Source organism: Diadema antillarum, unplaced genomic scaffold (assembly GCF_040938485.1).
Source record: "Diadema antillarum isolate AM-2024a unplaced genomic scaffold, OU_Dant_1.0 seq00000581_RagTag, whole genome shotgun sequence".
NCBI classification, from domain to species: domain Eukaryota; kingdom Metazoa; phylum Echinodermata; class Echinoidea; order Diadematoida; family Diadematidae; genus Diadema; species Diadema antillarum.
Window position 1 is genome coordinate 1,644,494 of NW_027271515.1, and position 22,280 is coordinate 1,666,773.

Here is a 22,280-nt window from a genome sequence, read left to right on the forward strand (position 1 = left end):
ATATCGATCGAAGTGCCATACTTCAGAAATTTTGATATCGTAGTATCCTTTTTCTACTGCCTTTTTTACTTCTTCTGACACCCAAACGCCTTTAAGCGCTCTCTCGCGGTCCTCGTGCGTGCACCGAGTTTGGTTCAATGACTCTGCGCATGTAGCACACAGTGGGAAGGTGAGTTTACCCGAGGATCTGTAGGGGAGGACAGGGTGATACAAATCTTTGGGAGGAGTTATCTCACACTGGATGAGGCCAAACATTTTCTCGAGGGGTGGAAAGTTTGAGCGGATGATTCGAGGGTGGCCAATGGGGTACTTTCCAAATTTGTTTATGAATGGATACAGAGAAGTAAAATCATAGTATAAAATTTTTTCACCCTGTTTTGCCTCATCAAAAAGTGAGCATCCATCAGTCCTACCACCAAAAAAAGAATCTCTTGGATTGAGGGGATTTTTGAATTTTTCGTGAAGATGCTGGACGCGGGCTTTCACAGCAGGATCTTTGATCTGCATGTCCCATTCATGCTCCCAGATGTAATGTACTATGTAACCTGCATTTCGGAGACGGTAGATTCTTTCCATAACTTCGTTATGGAGTTGACTCATTGATTTGTTACATCTTTTGTTGATTGTGAAGGGGTTAAAACATTGACTACATCCATGGTAAAAACAACCTAGAAATTCAAAAATGTGCTTTTCCTCCCCTACCTCGGCATACCCGTCCACATAGCGGCCATGAACCTTGCGCTCCCCACCAGTAAATGCATATTTGATATCGATCCCTCGTTCCTCAGCTTGATAATGTAACCATTTTCCAGCTTTAAGCGAATGACGCTTAGGGTTAGAATAACCGTCGTGCGGAATAAGGGCTATCTTGTTCGGTTTTAGAAAATTACTCCTGTAGAGATAATTACACGCGCTCGGAAGGGTGAGGCTGCGTAAGAAGGGATCGATGCCATCGGGATTAGCTTCTGTGGCACTTATTGTCTTGAAATGCAGGCGAAATAATTTACAACTTTCATGCAGTATTTTTACATCGCTCTTGCAGTACCCCAAAATTTCTTTTTGAAAATCAAACACAAAATTGTCAGGAAGGCTATCGTACCATGCATCAAATTCTGTCTTCGCTTCTTTCATCATGGTGTTTGTCCCGAAATATTTCTTATCGGGAATGGGACCAACGTAATTTTGATTATCTTTTACGTTAAACAGATGTGGGAAATATCCCTTCTTCAGCTCCTTGATACCGAAAGTTTTTGGAAGTTTGGCCAAGCCCATTTGGAAGAAGTTTAAGCTATCTTTAATTACGATTTTGGGGTCTTGTGTGCTCAGACACATGATCTTTCCTCCATTCATTATGACTTCGGGGATTATCCCTTTACGAACGAGGTGATTAAGAAGGAAATATGTGTCATACGCCTTAGCGTTGTGTGCAATAGCTATTGCCTTGTGGTTATCTTCTGACAACAACCATGTACAAAATCGTTCCAGGGTGTCCTCCCCCTGAAAAGTGATCTCTCTTCCTTCATCTACATTACCGCACCAAAGACAGCCCCACCCATCGGGAGTTACACCATCCATACAGTTACTACAATCCCAGGTAGCGTGTACTAGATTAGGAACATGAGAAGTGGTATTCTGGGTACATTCAAAATCAAAGAAAATATATCTCTGTGGGTCTGGCAAATCAGCTTGCGTGGTAGGTTTTGATTTCTTTTTTTTTCTTTTTCATAGCTGCAAGTTCTTTCTCAGCCTCTGTGGGGACGTAGTATTTGCTTTCTTTTGTTACTTTCATGTAGCATTCATGGGTGGGTCCATCGACATAATCTTTACATGTTTGACAAAATATCTTGGAACAGTCATGTTTATCAAATATGCCTGGAAATACTTCCGAATCAAACACGCGCGCACATTTTAGGCATTTACGACGGGTCTTACAGGCAGTTGATCCCTTGAAAATTGTCACCGAATGAGCTTTAAAGCATTGCTCAGTGAGGAACGTCATGTTACAATCGGCGCACGTTCGAGGATCGCGTTTAATGGGGTCAGTGCGATTGCAATTTGTACTGAAACAATCGTAGCAGGTATTACAACAACTGTGAGTTCTGGGATCGTTGTAAACTTCATGGCATTCTTCGCACAAATGCTTGACACACAAGAATGCAGAAACATTTTTGATGACATTATAATGACCGGATTCAGTCAAATACAAGTACAATGTCTTCTCAGCTGGGGGGCCTGCATATATCATGGCATGTTTTTTACGACCTCTGTATATGATCAATCTATATTCAGGTAGTAAGACTTGTTGAAAGGCGTCGTACTGACTCGAATCAACCTCTCCTTTAGGAACGCCAGCTAGATCGTGAAGTTTTGCGGCTTCATGAAGTAAACCCTTTGTGGGTGGTCTGTTAGTTCGAGACCAGGTTCGATATTTTCGATCATTATTAACGTAATAGCGCGAGATGACAATTGCGCTTGCAAAACAGGTTTTTTCTTCTTTGCTGGAGGGAACGGTGATGATGGAAGTTTTTCTTATGGATACCTCGTCATCAGGCAAGCCATCCATTTTTCGCGTATATCCACCAGTGGGGTTTTGCACATGGTGAAATCTGATAGTAAAACCAGGTTTGAGGAAAAGGTTCTGGTTACTATTGAGAACTCGTTCTATCCGTTCTAATATAAGCGCGATGTCAAAGTGCCTGACCACTGCCCAGGGAAAAGCGATCGGAATATTCAATTGGTCCGAGACTAGCACCAGTCGCACATAGTCTCTTTCATTCGTATCGTGAAGAAGGAGCGTTCGTAGCTCCTCGAGAGATGATCTAATATAGTCAAGAACATGTCTAATTGAAGAATGATCGGGTATATCTCCGACAAAGTCGTACCAGACTTCTCGTACGCCGAAGCGTTTATTAATTCGTGAATCTATGAATTTCCATTGAGGTGAGGCTGTTTTTGTAGTCTCATTGCTCTGGCTTGAACAATCGCTCTCCGATTCATTTATGTCTGACGAAGAAGTCAGTGGGGGGCGAGACTGATTGTGGGGTGGGTCTAAATGCTTTGTTTTTCTCTTTCTCTTGCCTCCGTGCTGTTTCGTCTCAGAGGGAAGATCAGAATTTTGTCTATTTCCTCCACTTTGTACATGACCACATGGAGTATGATGACAGTTGTTATCAGAGTAGTCAAAATCATCGAGATCTTCGTCATCGTTATCATGATATCGGGTAAGGGGAGGAGGGGCATGTTCTGGTACGTAATTTCCGGGGGTACCATGAAAATGTGAAGGGCCAGGAATATCATAAATGTTATTGTCTTCTCCTTTTTTCCGTCTTGACCTTTGTCGGAGACTCAGTTTCGATCTTTTGAATTGGGAACCGCTTCCGATGTCCATTCTACGCTTCATTCCTCTTTGTTGTTTTGGAGAAGAGAGAAATATTTTTTCTTTTACAATTGGACATTCCGATCGTTTTTTGTTTCCTTTCAATGAATCAGACACACGTCTTGCTTCCTTTCCCTTTGACTTTCTTCTTTCAGCAATTAATTCGGATTTTTTCTTTTTCAAACCACCACCTTTCCCTCTATTAGAGCGGGGTTTTTCCCGCTTTCTAACTCGTGACTGTTGTGGATTAGGATCAACAAAGTCATCATCATCAGACCAATTGCAAACGGAACTAACAGGAACATTTTTTGAAAGTAATATTGGTTTCGACGAAACTGCTGAAGCGGCAATAACTTCACTTGTAGAGGCGTTTTTACAAATACCCACATCTCTATCTGAACTAGGAAAAGAAACATCGCATTCACTTACCTCATTTTGATCTGCCGGATGAACGCTAGGAGCACGACGGACTAAATCAACTGTTCTGTTCACAATCCTTTGAATTTGAGAAGACGTGAGGTCGTACAAGTTTGAAATCGTGTTGGTTAGATTGTTTCTAAGAGTAGAACTGCGTTGTGAAGGATGGTTTTCATCCATTTTACGGCTTAAAGTGAGTAACAAGTTAACTCTAAAAAAGTGCAAACTTGACAAGTATTCAAACCCTAAATACAGTCATAATGGTTTCAGTCACCCCTCTTGGCGTCTAGATTCTGTATAAACGTAAAGTTACAGAGCAATGACCACACGATATAGCTCGTGTATAAAATAGGAAGAAATGTGGAGAACTGGGTTTTGCTCAGGCCTTTTTATCTAACTCTCGCTCCATTTTCCCGTCACTTGTCAAAAGATTTTACTTTCAAGCTGAGACATGTAAGTCATCGGGAAGGACCGATCAATAAATAAGGGATTATTTTCTCAAGTGGAGGACAAACAATTCTGTACTTGCGCATAGGTCCCGCATAGGAAGTTCCATCCATTGTTCTTACGTAGACCTACTTGGAAGAATTCTTTTGAGTAAGGATTAACTTTGAATCGTTCGACGTTAATGGACTGTGGACAAAGGTGTTTTTCAGTCCGGAGTTCTCTTAATGGAGAGACAATATACTTGCACTTGAGTCCCCGAATAACAGTCATCGTTCTTTACTATTGTACCTAACAAACTTTCTTTACAGGACGTATTAACAAATTTTTTGAACTACGTTAATGGACTGACGACTTGGACTGTCGACAAAGGTGTTTTTTAGTCCGGAGTTCTCTTAATGGAGAGACAATAAACTTGTTCTTGAGTCCCCAAATAATAGTCATCGTTCTTTACTATTACACCTCGCAAACTTTCTTTACAGTGCGCATTAACCGATATTTGTACTGCGTTAATGGACTGGGGACTTGGACTGAAAAACACCTCATCTCTTCATCATGCATACTCACTCACTTCCCCCCTCCTCTTCTCTCACTAGCATGCAATTCAGTACATTTTGATCTTAGAGGCAAACAAATACCCATCCAAACACATATGCTCACTCATAGTTATCCAATCAATGTCTCATAGTTATTTTTCAACGAAATATCTATAAGGAACAACGTAATAAGGACGGTAAAATGAAACAAGTTCTCTATATGATGTATTTTTTATTATTATTCCTCATTCTCCTTTGACATTGACATTAAAAAAAAGAATAAAATAAAATAAATTGTTTTTTTTTTCAAATCAGTTAAGTCCACATAATTTCTCCATCGGTCTCCTGAATCTAGGCCTTTATTTTCTGTATTCATCTTGATTTAAAATAATCTTTCTTGTATAGCCTTCCTTTTTTTCTCCCATCGTTCAGCCGATCCACTTCACCCTCTCACATGTTGCCCTTGAATGGCGTCGTTGATGTTCTTAATCACCGATGTAAAAGCTCTGAATTCCTCCATGGTGAGCGTGATTCCCTTCTTGGTAGGTAGTTCTTCGTGGTTTTTCTCAAAGTACTCACGAATGTCAATGTAAGTCTTGCTGCGGAACGTCTTGGCCACGATGTACTTCAGGCGGTCCGGTTTCACGCTGATGGACACTTTGCAAATAATTTTTGAATCATCCTCATCTTTCGTTCCTGGAGTATGGCTCGTAGGTTCGGGGTTCCCCGTGGTCTTCTTTCCTTGCACGTTTCCACCTCCTCTCATTCTTTTACGTGAAAGATCAACACGATGTTCACCTTCTTCCATGTTTTTCCGCTTAGACGACTGGGGAAAATATGTTCCCTCCTCCATATATAGACGGTCTGGAGAATAGTCCAAGGTGCAATCACTCCCGACTTCCCCCTGAATACTGCTCATGTCTTGCGAGCCTTCAGGCGATGGGGCTGATGGCGTGTTATACACGTAGTTGTAATAACTCTGCTTCATTTTTCTCTCGTTCTTGTAGGACTGTTTCGTCTGGTTGACAAAATTGTGTCTGTTTCCTTCTCAGAGGGAAGGAGTATATATAACCATATATATATATATATACATTATACGAATGCACTGTATGTATAAATCACACGTACTCCTGCACACCTTCATGCAGCGTTCTATGTCATGACGTCACTTTCATGCCCCAACTCGTTCACCCTCTATTCACTACACACCTTTCTTTTTTTTCTTTATTGTTTTCTCTTCTCAAAACAACCTATGACGTCATTTATGCAAATGAATAAAGCTCCTGACGTCATTATGAATATTTAAATGAGTGACGTCATTCATTTTCCAGTTCTCCTATCACGTTATTTATTTGATTAATTTTTTAATTTGATTTTATATCTTATTCATACTCATAATTTCATATTTATATATCCCATATTCATATTTCATAACTCATCGATCTATCATATTCATATTCATATTTCATATTCTATTGTCCTAAACAATAGAATTAAGTTATGGCACCCGAGACATCATAATACTACTACTGTCAAACCACATAGAAGATTTAATTTGCCTTGACATGAACGTGGAGAATGAAAAAAAAAGGAGACGACATTTCACTTTTAATGTTATTATTCACATCCTATAATTCAATTACGGATCTTAATGTGATTCGATGGTAGTTGATAGACCGGTGCTGTACCTGCTGAGGTATAGAAAACCCTATACAGTAGTACAGAGTTTGTCCAAGAAGTCCTTGATATATATATATATATATATATATATATATATATATATATATATATCATATCATATCATATAATGACAATTCCACCATTCAGCATCTTCCGTATATTCCAGTAAGTAAGATTTCCTCGTTCACTAACGATAGGAAAAAAAGGGGGAGGGGCTCAAAGGAAATAAAACATGTTGAAGATAGATGTTTGAAATAAGTTTCCCTTGTATTCATTTCCTGAGATGCACCACCAAAGCACGGAAGATTGAATTCAGTGGACAGTCTGAGAGAAGCTAAAGGAAATTGAACGGATCCCAATCAAGATGGCGACAGACGGACTGTTACTCTGTGGAAATGGTACGCAGCAAAATGTGGTACGAAAATCCTGAGGATGGAAAAGAAGCAAATGTTACATCTTTTCGAAATGTGGACCCCATGGAAGAACAGAATCGTTATAATGATGAATCTGAAATGGGCGATCCATCCATTTCGTAATCTTTCTTTGATTCATGTATGATTTATGTAATGTTCTATGTATCTTTTTATAATGAAATGGAGAATAGATAAACAAATAAACAAACAAACCTGTAACTTATCAGAATAAGATACGTGATAAAGCATTCCATCTTTCAGTCACTGTAAGGGAACAAATTAACTAGAGACTACAAATAGAGCTACATATAATTAAGTGCAGAATTTGTGTATAATGTGTGTGTGTGTGTTTGTTTGTGTATGTGTGTGTATGTATGTGTTTGTGTCTGTGCCTGTGTCTGTGTGTCTGTGAATTGAAATGTTTCTCTCTCGAGAAAAAAAAATGGAGTTGCGTTTGAGGCTGTCTTGATGAACTTACAATGCCGAACGATTCGTTTTCTCCGGGTATTTCTCTGGGATGCGACGGGGTCGTGTTACCTTCTCACATATTGGTCCCAGAGTTACCGCCGAGTGGCCGATATCCACGGATCGACTACCGACACCAGAGTACCTACAATCGATTCCTAACTTGCACATAACATTATCATCGATTTTGTCGTGGGCGATGAAGACAGTGTCTCGAGACAGACTTTCAGAGTGACACACGAATGTCACATTATATCACCAATCAGTCACATCAGGGAGGCTTTCTCTCACCTCTCTGGTCACATGAATGCTTCAGAAATTCCACGGGGATGTCATCTCTCCATCTAGATGTCGTAAACATGAAAAGACCATCTTCCAAACCTCCAAAACTTAAGAAACATCGAACATTTCTTACTTTTTTTTTACTGTAGGAACCGATAACTGAATGATTTTAACGGCATATCTGATTTTTAAAGTAAACTTTGAAATGATAAAAGGAAACATAATTAATTTCACTGACCGTTCCTTTCAACGTGATTTTTTCCCAACATAAATGATACGAGATGGTAACAGTCAAAACCTTCTCTATCCTTCGCTTTCTTAGTTTTCTCTCATTTTTCTCTTTCCCTATCTCTCTTTCTGTCACGCGCTGTGTCTCTCTCCGTCTCTTTGTATCTCCAATTCTCTGCATATTTCTTGTACACCTTACATTGTACACACTTAACTGCTTCACGATAATAAGTATATACCCATCTGCTCATATGGCTCTGCGCCTATCTTATATTCGCTTATTATCACTCCCAACAAAACGTGTTACAAACATCTAAATCATTAAAAAAATGTTCTTAATCAAATGTCTGAGGGGAAAGGGTCTTTTCCCACTTAGTTTACACGTAGAAAAAAAAATTGTGGAGCAATCTAAAGATGTTGAAGACTACCACACTTCCGACCTTCCGTCTCCATGAGCTCAGGTGGAATTTCGATTTTTTCCCCAAATTGCTGTGATTTGATTATTCGTTCAGACCTTAAAGGGCTCTTCCCTTTTTTTTTCCTCCTTCGAAGAATAGGCAAGGAAAGCCTGACAATAAGGGAAAATATATTCAGCAGGTTTTATGTACAACCATAGAATATCAGATTTCCGTGACTAGCAGAAAATATATCCGACCTTGCCCTATATACTCGCAACAAGTAATAAATACATTATAGCGTTTAAACAAAAAAATCGAAGAAAGCTACAAAGCAGATGACTTGCAAATCACTCAAAGCACTTGAAGAAAAGCATCCATGATAATCATGAAGCTCGCTCATTCAACAGGTACGTACAAATGAATAGTTACAAATGTGTGTATCTCACTTCATAGCCTATACTTGTTTTGTTTTGGTAATATCTTTGCTTGCTTTGGTAATATATAAATCAATATTAATCACAAAACTCGCTTATTCAACAGGTATACATATAAGTGGATGGTTACAAATGTGTGTGCTTCGCTTTATAGGTAGTACTCTTCTTGCTTTCACACACTTTAACTTTCTCGGTTTGTCTAGCTATTTTTTTCCTCTCTCTCTCTCTCCTTATTCAGTTCTCTCTCTCTCTCTCACTCTGTCTGTTGATATCTTTCTCTTCTTTTTCTGTATCCCTATATTATATATGTATGTCCTTTTCTCTTCCCCTCTAGTTTTTTTTTCTCTCATACACTCCAACTGCTTGTCTGTCTGTCTGTCTGTCTGTCTATCTCTCTCTCTCACTCCCCTTCTCTCTCTTCTGTCTGATGTTTGTCTGTCTGTACGTCTGTCGGTATTTCTCCTCTTCCCCCCTCTCTCTCCCTCCCTCTCACTCTCTTCTCTCTCTCTCTCTCTCTCTCTCTCTCTCTGTGCTTTTCCTCTCCTATTGATTTTCCCCTCACTTTTTCTCTTTTAAGGTTACACAGTCATGCTACAATATTAATCAAGTGTTGAAGATAGTATATCAGTGCTCAAGTTGATATTGATCGGTTTACATTACCAGATTACTGTAGATGTTATAACAGATCTAAATGGGAAATAACCACTGACAGTTCCGGATAAGGACATATTATTCTCAGGATAAAAAATTCGTATGACCAACAATGACGCATCACACGAAATGTATACATTAATGCACACATTGCAAGTGACATGTTAGTGGCTTGTGTGTATAAAAAATGATTCCTGCGAAGATGAAAGGGTAGATATGACATGAATGATTTTATGTAACTGTGGAAAAATACTCAGATCTACTTACAGTAGATCTCAACATGCTTCCATCATAAAAAATATGCGTCTGAGATATTTTGTATGAAGACAATAACCGGTAAATCCGGTGATGAAATAACAGGAGAGAACTTGCAAGCTTAGGCCATTAATAATAGTTTTACAGAATATAATATCCGTCGCTATAACTTTGTGTATTCACCCCATTCGTACAGTAGGGTAGATATGACATTTTTTTTTTCATTTGTGTATTCACCCAATTCCTAAAGTTGTTGTTCTGCATAACATCACATAACAGTTAATATCAATTGTAACAAACGGCTATCAATTTGAAGCACAAATATCCAAATTTAGTGGTTCCCACATTCAAGCAAATTTGTCTAAATGCATGGCAACTGACCAGTAATGAGATTGAGGGTTTGATATTGACAATGTGAAATCGACTTTTTTTTTTTCATTTCAGGCCCGTTTACACTGAGGACGATAACAGCAATGGTCCAGTTTTTTGTTATGGTGCGCCAAAAGGAACCATGTCTGGTTCTGTTACAATATCGCTAATAACTTTTTTACAAAATTAATCGTCAACTGGTGATTTTCTTCATCTTGATTTTGACATTTATTAGAATAACATTTTGGGTGATTTTGTACCGAATTACTGATTACTTTTTGAACAGAACCAGATATGATTCCTACTGGCGCACCATAGCAGAAAAAAATGTGACCGTTGCCGTTACCGAGTTCGGTGTAAACGCGCCCTTAGAATATATGTTTGTACGTTACCTGAAGCCGGCTAGAAAGAAGACCAGGACAATCTTGGTTGCGAAGTCCTCAGGCCTGGACATCTGGGCCGCCATTAATTCCATGACACAATTTATCCAGTCCAAGATCGGTCCAGAATTAGAATGTTTCCACAAGGGACCTGGGAGAGAATCAAAACAGACAATTGAAATTAGACCTCGATATTTCAACGGCGACAGTAAACATTGTCCCCGACAACAGATATAAGAATCAAATTGAATGTAAATGACTGATTAGTTTCAGTTACGCGTGACGCGGAGAAGAAACTTGTAGGAATTGACACGCATTGCATAGAAATGATTCTACTGGGAAAAGACGCATTGGTTGTGTCATTGGTCATTTTTGTTGGTATGTTTCTTTTTTGAAGAACATCAACATAGATTTGGTAACTTATCAAGCAATGGTAGGCTGCTTTCGACATTCACACTGGAATATGGACACAAAAAGATTTATAATGTTCTGAATAGAAAGAAATATATAAGAAATAATCAGATAGATGATACGCAGGCTTCGATTTGAGCAACGGAAAGACTTTTTTTCAGGAGTCCGCCAAATTAACATGCAACGAGCACACGGCTAGATTTGTGAGCGATGATGTCATGTCCCTCCGCGGAATGTAAGCTGACGAGAATATTAAAGACTATGAAATCTTATAAACAAGGCAGACAATCATGATATGAATGACGAATGAGAGTCAGAACTGAATACTAAAGTAAATATCTGCTGCTGTGAAATTCCTATTTGCTTCACGTGCCTATTTTGTTAGAAAAAAAAAGAGAAAAGACGGAAAGTCTGAAGTTTGAAAACGCTTACGCTGAAATTGCTGTTTCTTATTTCCGATATAATTATGTTGAAGAGAAATAAGAAAATGTTTACAGATGCAAAATGTTATTATCTCTGTACTCGCTTTGCATTAGCTGACGCGTTCAGATAGCATAAAGTGATATCATTTGGAAGTTATGTTATTATCCGTGAATGCGAGTATGCCAACTTTGAGTAGAAGCAGTATATAAAAAGAAAAAAAATCTGCAAATCCAATGATACAAGTTTAGATATTTTGCAAAATGTTGCAATATAAGCAAAATATGCATCGTCATGTGCTGAAAACGATTAACATAAACCTACAGTAGGTATTTCTATTTATACTGAATATACATCATATGAAATGTCACAGGCATTGTGAGAATGTCAGCTAAACTTTATGAACAGTGTTTAGGAATCTGAACTTCATCAAAAAGACATTTATATTCGAAAGCATGGACTTACTTTGTAATTACACCACTGTCCCCGCAGCGAATAACCTTTCAGAGGCGTTAATCACAACAATCCTAACCTGGCAACGTAAAAACATTCAAGAAGTAGTACCACTGATAATGACTGACTTCTGCCGGCCACTGTTTTTTGTCTCCCTTTCGGTTTTATATCATTGCTTTGATTTCAACCAATCCTTTCCATACTTGCCAAAGGTTGTGAACATAAATACTTTCTCTCCTTGAATAGCGAGATGCGAAGCTTTTGTTACAGAGCCAAAGGGTGTAGGAATTGGTACAGCTAAGATTTGTGGACTAACATTACACATGTGAGAAAGAACTCAGAGGCGTTTCGTCTTCATCTCTGCTAAAAGTGAAGATTTTGTAGGAAAAGCCTTTTGACGACCTTTGGTGGCATGGTGACATTCAATGGCATCGTGACATTCAAGATTTGAACAAACCCCCTCTTGTAAGCACCATATCTTTCATCCTCATTCAAGACTATAGCTAAAGGCGTTTTCCAAACTATCCAAGAATACTGCAGAGAAATCATTCTGAGAATAAGATATCTTGCATGAATTTCAGATTAAAATAATGCTTGTCGATAAGACATGGACGCATGCCTGAACATCGCACAAACACATGAAGCTTCACAAGCACATATGCGCCAGCTCGCAGACGTGTATCAGACCCCACACACAGTCCATGCAATCCAGCACAAGCAGAAATGTGGCAATTGTGGACGCAATCATCCCTCCAAACCTCGAGGCGTTTTCCAAACTATCCAAGAATACTGAGAAATCATTCTGAGAATAAGATATCTTGCATGAATTTCAGATTAAGATAATGCTTGTCGATAAAAAGCGTCCATTCAAAGTACCAATATGGTCACCATAGAATGAACAATATTTTGCTGACATGGATGTCAAGCTTCGTTCTTCTTTTTTAATTGGGTTGAAAATGTTGAAAGGAGGCAAAAAAAAGGATAAAAAAGAACCTAAAACCGTGATTTTTTTTTAAAGAATTAGGCACTCTTGAGAGCCAGTATTTGGCAAGCCCTTAACACAAGTATGTTTGTTTTCTTTCCTTATTTTCTGTGAAACATCTTATGGAATATTTAGAAAGCTGTGATTTTGTTGCTGTTGCTGTTGTTGTTGTTGTTGTGTGTATTGTGTAGTGAATAGTAGGCCTATGTCGCCTAGTATGTTGAATTATACTGTACTGTAATGAACACGCATTCACTCTGCACATGTTAAAAGTTTACTTTTACACGATAATAGATTATTTAGAACCTTGAATCTTGAATCCTTTCGGCGCTATTCACGCCGGGTTGCTATTGATGATCTTCCTTAGTCCGGTGAGGTCATCAATACCCCAACTCTGTATCGATGCACGTGGCTCAATTGGGAGGGGGCGTGGTCAGAGTGTCGTGTCTGATGACATTCGCACAGTGCAGGAATTGAACCTACGATCTCCCGGTAATGAATTCAGAGCCTCCCCCTGTATACCATGGTACTAGAGAGAATCTGGAAATCAATCGCTTTGTTTTGCTACCTATCTTATACACGCCAACCGCCGGGAGCATTACCTGCCACACTCATTTCTGTTTTTACTCTTCCAAATCGTACATGACCGATGATGATCTGGACAAACATGGCTCTTTCGATGAAAAGTTGTTGTCTTTCTCAGAAATCATTTTATTTCTTTTCCATCTACTAAAAACATGATGCAGGATACCAGTACATCAACTCATAAAGAAGGCACCTGAGTCCTGAAATCGAATCTGACCAAAACATCAATACCAAATAGAGACGGTAGTGTCAATTCTCATACTATACGAGATGAATTACATACAAATGAGACACAACATTCCATCCAAACCAGACTTTTCTCTCTTTGTCTGTCTTTTTTTTTTACAAGTTGGGAAAAGAAACACAAAGAACAGGAATTATTGGGTCTTACTCTCTGCCACTATACTAATAAAACGGGAGGGACAAATCAAAGATGACATTTTGCGTTCGTTCACTTCTCTAGAAAGTATGCTGGTAATGTATATTCTTCATATTGAACTTTTAAGTACTCAGGTTGCATGGAGAGATGCAGTACATCATGCACTTTTCTTTGAAATTACTCCCTTTTTTTTTTGGTATTTGCCCATACATCTTGTATATTCATTCAATTCACCGTCCAGGTAAATATATATATATATATATATATATATATATATATATATATATGTATTTATTTACTTATTTATTCATTTATTTATTCATTAATATAAAAGCAGCGTGAAGGCAATCTCCAGATGGGCAGAATGAGCCTTCTTTCCTTACTGCTCTGAAGTTATCCAAAAAGGGACCTACGATTCGGTGTATCTTAAGTTTCATGTTTGACTACTTGTCAATGCTGCATATAATAGGCAGTGATTATCGTATGTATGTATATAATTATCTGAAATGATGGAATGCCTTTTGAGATTATCGTGAGTCTTTATCCATATACACATCAGAACCAGGTTTCAGGAAATCATTCAAGATACCGCATCTTAATACCATTGGCACATTGTGATATTCTATGCCATTTCCAAGACCAGACAGTATTATACACCGTATATCAAATCATGACATAAAATACAAATCATTACACACAGTACCATTTACTGTATCGTGTCTATAGTAATGCTCACCTTCGCATTAGTTGTATACTGTGAAAACACCCTAGGATATTCTCCCCTACTTTTAGACATGAATTACCAAGTGGGAAAATCTATCTGTCTGTTTTATTGTTCCGGAAAGGTCAGAACTATCGAACTGAAACTGCTCGTGGATACATTTGGGGATCTAAAAAAGACTGGCGATAAGTGCTTTTGGTACATTCGTCATAGTTCAGTATCACTTTTGAAAAACTCGGATTAAAGGAAATCAAGCCCTCGATTTTCCTTGAAACATGGCTAATGGCCCGCCGCTTCCTGCCCGTCATATAATTCCAGAAATGACTCCACTTGATCTGCTGCCAAGTGGGGATCAAGCCGTGCTTATTACAAGGACTTTTCACAGTTCAGTGTACTGTTCTTTTTGTGTGTGTGTGTAAGTGGCATATATTTCATTTTCCATTTTTCTCATTTTCAAATGAAACACATGCTGGACTGGACTTCAGTAAAAATGTCTCAGAACCAAGTGATGAATATATATATATATATATATATATATATATATATATATATATATATATATATATATATATATATATGTAGGCCCTAGGATGAGTGGTTGGCACCTGAAATAAAAGTGGTGTTTTGTCAGCTTATACCATGGAAAACGGTGAAAGATATTAGAGGATGCAACGGATGATTTATGAACTGAGTACAATTTTGTGGATATGCATTATACGAATTCGTCTGTACCTGAAGACAGCGAAAAAAAAAAAGACACTATGGCAACCAATAACAAAAACAAGATGGTGTTTGACTCTTCTGGATAATCGTTATTCCGCAGGTGCGACTGCTGTTTGGGGAAAGAAACAGTTCGTTTTTGTTCTTGTTTATTTCAGTCCCACTGAAGACTGAATTTGTCTTAATAATGTGTTTCCTAAAGGAAATACATTTGTTTTGGGTGATTTTTCCTACCACACTGTAATTAAAAATGTAAAGTTTTATTCTTTAATGAAGCACAAAATGTGAGCAATGTCAAAACGTAGAAGATAAAACATTGGAGCTACCTTGCTCTTCCTAATACTGCGTTTACGTTCTATCTATTGCAGTGTTTACAGCAGATGGTCCACCGCCACACATAATCAATGACTCATATCGTAAAACTGTGCGGGACCTCTGTGTGACGTCACAAACAGTCAGTCTTTGCATTGGGATTTACCCCCGCGTCTTTAATCGCGATGAAAATTTGATAACGCGGTGTCTTGCTGCTAATGACCGTTGACATTTACTATATCACTCCCAAAGCCCCGAGGAGGGTCATTCGTCTCATAAAACATTTACCGCATCTTAGCTCTGTTGGTTTGCTAAAGTGTATTCCTTATTCATTCGACATAGTACTACTAATTCATCAGTCACTTTCTGGAACTAAAGAAGGGACGGAGAGAAGAGTGAACTATATTTACCAGGAGAATCAAGCATCTCATATAGAATAATGAAGATTATCATTTTTGTTTAATCGGCAATCAAATATGTGCTGCGTGACATAGGCCTACTGCTGATTTTGGTGCTCATTGCTCTATACAGACTGCAATTTCAGTGTAATACAAGTATAGCACGTTTGTCTTCTTCTCTTCTGTTTTTTTATCACTCCATTCAAGTCAGTAGGTCGTCATCTTTGAAACGGCACTTGAAGTAATGACCTATAGTTATTACGAAAGATGGAGGCTGAATTACTGTACCAGATTCTTAGGAAGCCTCTTGGTGTAAGCCATTGAGTCTACCGCGCATGCGTGCGTGTCGTGGGTATTGGACTTGTGTGGCAGTGTATAAAAGCACGGGTTATCGCGGCCCCTATAGCCTTGTAATGTACAATGTACCATGCTGTAGGCCTACACCTATAGAGATGTTCCTAGCTTAGCGAGATGGTTCACTGGTTGGTGTATGATTGATCGATGGTACACTGTAAAAACATCGGTGTTAGATTTAACACCACGGGTGTTAAATCTAACACCGATCAAACTTCAATAAAGGACCACACCCACAGGCGTTAAAAATGCACTGTGATGGTGTTGAAAAGTGTTCACCTGACACTTCGTGGTGTTAATTTGACACTGTACCTGGTGTTATTTTGACACTGTACTGGTGTTAATTCAAAAATGACACCACATGGTGTTGATTTGATATTTGTTGGTGTTAATATCAATGGTTTAACACCCGTCCAGCTTCAATAAGAGACCACACCAGCTGGTGTTACTTTGGAGTAAATTTATTTTCAAATTTTTTCAAAAATTTAGTATTTTACTGTAAAATTCTTGATCGTCTTGTTTAAATTAAAAATCAACAAGAAGTGCAGTTACTAAGAAACTCTTCAAAAAACAGTTTAAAATTTGGAAATGACACCCGGAGGTGTTAATTTAACACCATAAATGAGCACCGAAAATTTAACACCAGCTCGGTGTTCACTATTTAACACCGAACTTTTTGCAGTGTATAAAGAACAGAATCTAGAGTCAAAGACACTGATATGAAACATCTGTATGCAAACACAGACTGCCAAAGACGATGCTGACGTCATTCGGAGATGCTCGGTAGAAAGTCGATGCTGTTCGGGTACTGTTCGGAAGGTTGGTAATCAATCCCGTCGGCGCTTTTATCAGTTCAGATCAACCACGCATGTTGCTTGTGTAAAGAAGAAGTCGATTGACATATCATGGCACTACGGAATCTCCGAACGAGAAAATTCACTTTCGGTGAAACACTTAAAGCAAAGCAAAACAAAACACATAAGACAACACAAAATAAAACAAAACCACAGAGTACAGGTTTAGGTGTGTCAATGGATCAATATCACTTCCGGGGGTGCACAGATACAGATTCGAATGGTATACTAAAGGAAATGTGGAATCTAATGTTTGTTTGTTTTTCACAAGGGCCCTATCCGGAACATTTATAATATAATTACATTCTGACTATATAAGTCGACAGGCGTCTTTAAACCTGAAAATCTGATGTTGAAATTGATGAGATTTTGTCGGGGACGGTTGTTTTTGCTCCAATGTATTCTCAGTAGTCGTCCAAAGATATCTCGTTCGTAGAGGCGTACGCGTGAAGTGCTCAGCACTCATTTTCTCCCCTTTTACGATGTCAGCAGGCCTTTATGAATCAAATAAAGGGGAGCGGCTAAGCAAAGTGTTCTGCCGCAGGCATGTCATCAACATTCACAACACATTCAGAACCCTCTAAAACTACTGAATCTCCTCTAACGAGATTATTCTTGTTAATGTTTGAGAAGCAAACAGCTCGGAGGCGTTTCGAGACGTTTCCTCGGATTGGATTCTTATTGGAAGAGATCTGTACACTTTAGCAGCGCCGTGAAGTTAAGAAGAGAGGCACATGAACATATCTTCATGGTTGAGAAAAACAAAATTAGTTTAGCTGAAGGTGCAAAATATGATTCTCCTTAGAACGCATAACGTATGTTTGTTTGTTTGTTTTTTCCACATGTGATAGTATTGGCATTTCATTGCCAGCATTGAATCTCTGTGCGGATAAACGTGATTACATAGTCAGATGCGCATCTCTGCTGTGTAGGATCGGTAGTGAGCAAAGAATGCAATTCATTCCATCTCCATTCCTTAGGCATGAACGCTTTTTACTGATATCGTGAGGTTTTTTCCTCATTTCGATTGCGAGGATTGTTTCTTGTTTGTCTGTTGAAATAAAGCCTGACGTTTTAAGACAATTTGACCTCAACCCCAATTTCTCTATAAAAGGAAAATTCAATCCAGGTATTATGTTGCTTTGTATGAACGGAAAAGTCGGAGAAGTGTAAAATCACTATTATGCATGCCTATGTCTACACGTATTTTCGAGTTAAGTTGAAATTTAAGTTTAAAGTTCAAAGCCCACTATACATGTAATCTATCTTCAGACCTTATTTCAGCCTTTGCCGTGTCCTACCGATATATTACAGAACAGTTCACGATATCAACATATCATACCTGGTACACGCATAACAAAAACTACACTGTATTACTACGCCGCCATCGAATGCAGTTCTGGCAACACTCTATAGCCTGACAGGTATGATAACATAAAGTAAACTATCTAGTCACATTTTTCCTTTCGACTGCTTGGACAAAGACTAGTTTTCCCCGAACATTGGTGCTTTGAAATGTGTCGTTAGTCGAGATGTAACGCTGCTTTCGCAGCTCCTCTGAAGGGTAATAGTCACTTTGTCTGATACCAGATGGGGCTATTCCAAGATGATCCACCATCAAGATCGTCCAACTTCAATACAGCTAAATCCATTCGCTTACACAGGATTAGATTACGTAGGATGAGACCAAACGGGCATTAGAAAAGGCGGGATTAGACCAAGAGGCAATTTAGGGGCTTATACCTTTGTCCAGATACGACTGCTCTTTTATGTGTACGACATTTAACATTAGTGCCTGCTCACTTATCCCTCAACTTACTGTACCCTGTAACATTCTCAACGTTATGTTCCATTCTAGTTTACAGCCTAAAAGGGGGCGTTGCCAGAGAGTTGCAATCAATATGAAATCCCTATAATAGGTCTTGCGATAAATTACAAATTCAGAATTGTTTGTAAGTTATGACCGATTCTGTTCGAATAAAAGGTTTCGCTTGATCTTTCAATTCCTAATATGCAATCGATATTGCTATCGACTGAAACCGAACTTTCTTGTAACGCCACTTAACTTTTAAAAGTTAGCCCGTCATCTCGGCCCGCATCTCCTCCTATAGTGCGCTCTTCTCTGAGCGGAGCGCATCGATACTCCGCACGAACAGCGCAGATAACTTTCATTCAACTTTCAAATGATTTATTACTTCAATGGATTTATGCCAACTTATGCGGTATTAACAACTGGCCTGGCCTGATAAATAAAAGTACTCAACACTTTCGATTATATTATTTTCATAAAACCACGAATTTCGAACATGACTTATAACTCTTAGATTACAAATCTAACCCATCACAACTCGGAGCTGCCGTCCCGCGGCCAGCCGGTGTAGAACATTTCAATAGCGAGCCGACGAAGATTTGGGCTCGTCAACCTTCAAGAACCAACGTCGAGCGAAAATGCCATCTTTGAGACTTCATGCAGCAACGTGGAACACTGGGTTCCGGACAATCTCGGAAATCTTACAGAAGTGACATGCATAATCAATATACAAATACATTATAATGAAAAGCGTACCTTTAGGAGGCACAAGAGACGAAGAATGATAAAATCTGACGAACTGCGATAATTTTCCAAGGGGTGTTTCTGATTTGTCTGAGGGGGTATTTGTATATTGCAAATAACTTAATTCCGAAACACTTACCATAGTAAGGACCTAGAGCTGTGGGTCATGACATCACCTTTGTCACGTGACCAGCCCAACAAAAGAAGGTTCTATTGAGCCCTACTCACACGTGATTCTCGACGTGGGAACAAGAAACCCCAAAAGTTTACACTAAAACAAATACATGTACTAGTGATAGAAATATTGTTCTTGTCACCAGCCGCCCGGTTACACAGTCCTCCACATACCCACCAGATGGTGCTCTGTTAAGTGCGCCGGATCTCATACTTTCCTATTCTCATTAGTACCACGTCATTCAGTTTTCAAGCTCTTTCGTGTGGGCGTATGATGCCTGCTGTCCTTTCGATGTTTACTGTTTAGCATCTAGAGTAACGTATCGATTATCTGCCTGTCTTGGCTTGTCCTGATCCACTTGTCGGAAGAGGGCGGCCTGCCATATGCACGTTTCTACCATGGCAATGATGAAAGCTCGCTTTGGGACTTCCTCTTCGAGATGGAAAGTACACTTCCTTTGCGGGTTCGTGAAAGATAAACTTTTGTAATAAAGTCGCTAGAGATTTAAGAGCTTTCAGTTTCCATAACACTTTGTCTAACAACTGAAGGGTAAAAACGATGTAGGCCTAAATCATGCAAGTTCCTCGTGAAAACTTCTGTTTACATGAAGTGGGACCGTTGGGTGTTATGCGACTTTCGTTTTGTGCAAGTCCTTTTTTGCCGAGTGATATAACGTGCTGTGACCCCTCGCAATTTAACTTTCCCGTAAGACTCATCGCAAATATCGGTACACCGCGGTAAACTGTCAATGAAAAGCGTTCGGCTTAGTGAGACAAGCGTCTGTCCCCATGTTAGGACCTGATGTCAGTCACTTCACAAAAGGTCAGCTTTCCTCTAAAAACAGGCAAAGAGTTTTATCAACAAAGCGTGCGTACTTGACGCGGAAGCGAACGTTTGACTGATCTTGCCAGGGTTCAGATTTCGCTGCTGTTTCCGCGGGTCTAAAATGTCACACTTGCCAGCGTTTGCAAGGATCGAGGAAAAGGGTAGATTGTGCGAGGAAGCGAAGAGGGTGTCCTCCTGCCAAGGTGTAAAGCTTTGCTTGTTTTTTCGTTTGTTTTGCAGCATCAAACTCTCTGACTTGGTGCGTACAGTGCACTCCCCTTATAACGAACACGGTCATAACGAAATGCCGGTTTAAACGAAATAAAAATTCAGGCCTCAAAATTATCCGATCTATATTTATTTCTATTGCTAATTTGTTCAGTTATACCGAAATTTCGATATAACGAAAGAAAACAGTCGGCCCCGAGAACTTCGTTATAACAGGAGTCCACTGTACTTTCTAGGGTGTATTTTGTATGTTCGAGGGGACATGTTCATTTGTATTCTATTGACTATTTTGTAGTAACTACCACGAAGAAATCAAACTTACACACGACGTCCCTGCCTGATAGAAGATATATGAAATACTATGTTAGCCTACGTCAAAGTTATGGTATCCATTGCCAGGTCGCACGTGCACACTCTGATAGCAAAATAAACGATAACAGTCACGTTTGTCCTTGCGCGCCATTGCGACCGGGGTCCGCTATCAGATCCTATCCAACTAAAGTCAGTACTGACTATCCATGCACTGGACTTTTGAATGCACAGTGCACACGTACCATGGGTTTCGATTTCAAGTTCAACGATAGACTGTGTTATCCACCACATCTTTAGGCTATTCTCGGGGAAGAGCACGACAAATCAGAAGGTAATTTAATTATACTCAAAATTCAATTCCAAGGTAGATATGCCAAAAATTAGTAGCCGGTTCAAATTACCATGCAGCGGCATTATACAGCTGTACCGTCCAAATTGGTAAAGTTGACAAATATGCACTGTCCATCGCTTTACTAAAACAGCAATACATCAGAATTCGCACGTGTCTTCAGCGAAGAACATTTTTCGGTTGAAGGTGAAGCTCATCCATTGGCTAGGAGGCTAAGATTACAAGTTTGCTCCACATTTTCATTGTCATATGCTATCCACTAGCCAATCACAAGGCGGCTAAATCCGCTGCAAACCTCGTCTATAGTCACAAGTCATTATGGAATAAGGTCACACACTATAACCTCACCTACTTTTTTTCTTCTTCTTTTTTGCGATGCAGCTGCTGAGGCGATACGAGATGGGTCAATCGAACCTAACGGATGGACCAGAAAGGTCAGTTTACGCGACACGATTAATCGGATATGGGCTCGTGACGATACATAGCTCAGACTACTTTCACTGGCAGCGATCCGACAACTTCTATTAAATCGTTTCACGCCAGCACGATTTAATCGAATTTTTCTCCACCTGGCCTTCCATACAAAATTCAGTTACGCAAATGAATCGAACTCAATATGGACGGTCTTACCACTGGGTATATGTTTTATGATCACAGCCATCCCGCTTTTCCGCTTTTATAGTGACACCTGCGCATTGAGTGAAGGATGTTGATAGAGACCTAAGATACTCTGTAGGGGTCCAACGAGTTAAGTAGGTGTAGAGGTGCTTGTGCAGAGTGATTCAAAGTGTACGTTTGATAACGCCAATCTGGGCTACGTCAACACAGCAGCTCGGGTGGCATTTGCTCCCACAACATCATCAAGGAAATTTCTTATGTGATGAGAACCGAATTCCTGTGATTACTGGGGATACAAGTAA